Source organism: Etheostoma spectabile, chromosome 5, assembly GCF_008692095.1.
Source record: "Etheostoma spectabile isolate EspeVRDwgs_2016 chromosome 5, UIUC_Espe_1.0, whole genome shotgun sequence".
Lineage (NCBI taxonomy): Eukaryota > Metazoa > Chordata > Actinopteri > Perciformes > Percidae > Etheostoma > Etheostoma spectabile.
The window spans coordinates 38,088,117-38,090,616 of record NC_045737.1 but is presented as its reverse complement, the minus strand read 5'-3'; the positions used below and the strand labels follow the sequence as shown (position 1 = coordinate 38,090,616).

At 41.4% G+C, this 2,500-nt stretch overlaps 1 protein-coding gene across 1 annotated transcript in view; it reads right to left on the bottom strand.

The window, feature by feature from the left end:
- The window catches only part of usp34 (ubiquitin specific peptidase 34), a gene marked incomplete in the record, with an annotated part of 152,736 nt that overhangs the window by 84,558 nt on the left and 65,678 nt on the right, over positions 1–2,500 (bottom strand).

Below are 2,500 nucleotides of genomic sequence, written 5' to 3'. Positions count from 1 at the left end.
AGGCCATTTTTACAGTTTATTGTCCGTCTGGATTTATTTTCCGTACCGGATACTCGTTTCCGAGCCGAGTACTCTCGACATCCCTATACCAGCCTTAACCCAAGGGATATTTTCATTTTTGACGTGACGGACACCCAGGGTGAACATTCCTCTTTTGCCGTCAATGTTCCATATTTGGGCGTTCATTTTGAATATTTAAATAATTTCTCTCCCCCCCCCCCCCCTCCAGAACTCCCCGAGAACTGACACTCCGAATGATGGTAGAGGCAGTTTCTTCTTCATTTTTACCAAATGTCAATATTACATCCACAGCGCAAATCCTCACAACAGATGTTTTAGCAGGATAACTTTATTCAGTAGCATTAATTGCAATTCTCTTAATTCACAAACAGTGAAAACTAGTATACGCCATGTTGATGCCCGTAAATGTTAATATAAAAGAGTTCAACACCACTCTTCCCCGGAGTGTTTTTTTTGCGGCAGAAGTCAATTCCTTACGTGTTTTATTTGTACATGTTTGACTTTTAATTGCATTCCGCTAATAAGGGCTTATTATTTAAAATGATATGTTAAAAAGGGATACGAAAGGACTTTAAGTGATAGTACTGTAGAAAGAGACCGAGGTTTCTGGGCATTTATATGCTGGTATGTCTGTATCCTAATATTTTATATACTGATATGTCCATGTACTGTTCTGTGTCTTATAGAGTATATCTATATGCTAATTACCTACATACTAATGTCTCAATACTAAGTCTAGTATGGATGTGTTATTATCTGCTGTAGATAGATGGTATAAAAGAAGAAGAAACAAAAACTTTAAAAAAAGTGTTAATGTGTGTGTGGGTGGGTTTCTATGAGGTGTAATAACAATGTGTAATAACTGAACATAATTTTACTAAAGGATAAAGTGAGAAAGGGGGTCGGACCCACTCTTTTGAACGTGGACATTTTTTTTGGTTTTGTGTGAATGTTCAATTTTGGGAAGACTGTGCTGAGAAGAACATACCGACTTTATCGGTCATTTTAAATTACATTGTATGCAGGAATGCACAAGAATGTAAATCTTTTTTATTTAATGTTGTTGTTTTTTTTGTTCAAATGAACTAAAACAATGTAACTGCTGTTTTACAGCCCGGCGTTGAGAGCCGTCTGCGTACCTCACAGCTGGAGGCTGTCCAGGCGCTGGTGGCGAGGCGGCCAGTTACACAGTGCTGGAAGAGTTTTAGGCCCGTCATGCTGGATGGTCTCGGCTTCAGCTGGGCATCTGATGAGAGAGAGAGACCACACACACACACACACCAAACACACCACACACACACACACACAACACACACACACACACACAACACGCACAACGACACAGACAGACACAGACAGACACAACAGACACAGACAGACACAGACGACACAGACAACCACACACACACACAGACAACACAACACACAGACAACAACCACACACACACAGACAAAACAGAGACCCACCACACACACACACACACACACACACACACACACACACACACACACACACCACACACACACACACACACACCACACACACACACACACACCCCAACAGACAGACCAACAACAGAGACACACACAACACAGACAGACAAACAGAGCACACGCACGCACACACAGACACCACACACACCCACACCCCACCCAGACACGGAAGAGACAGACACGAGAAGACACAGAAGAGACACACCACACACCACACACACACACACACCCACACACACACACACACACACACCACACACCACCCACACACACACCCACACACACACACACACACACACACACACACACACACACACACACACACACACACACACACACACACAGGTGTCTACTAACGATTTTGAATGAATCAATAATCGATGCACTAAATTGGGGACACGGCTGCATCAATACTCACTGGGCCATATCGAATCTTCTGTTTACCATTTCTTGTACGCCCTGACGTTTCTATCACTCCTGACAGAGAATATAGTAGTGACCCCTGCCATCTGATAACACGTGAATTTTAACTCCTACTCTCAGGCGTACTTTTAGTACCAACGGCATATAGAAACATCTCCAAAAAATCATCCATCCCCATGCTAAATAACACTAAATAACATGGGAATTAACCCTCTGGCCCTGAGGCCATTTTTACAGTTTATTGTCGTCTGGATTTATTTTATAAAAAAAGCTTTTATAACATCAACCTGTTTTGTCTACAGTCAAGATATAACATCTTTTTTTTTAGGACAAACTGGGTTATTGAATATTTGGGTTTGCAGTGAGGTCACTTGCATGTTTTTAAAAATGGTTGTGGCCTTAAAGACAATACATAAATGAACCGGAACATGAATACTTCCAGATATGAGTGATATCACAGACAGATAAGTAATGAATAAGCCATTTCTCCTCTCTAAACCACTTCTCATATGTCTTGGGAGTCACACTGTGAGGAAATAATCATTTAACTTATACAGTTGTA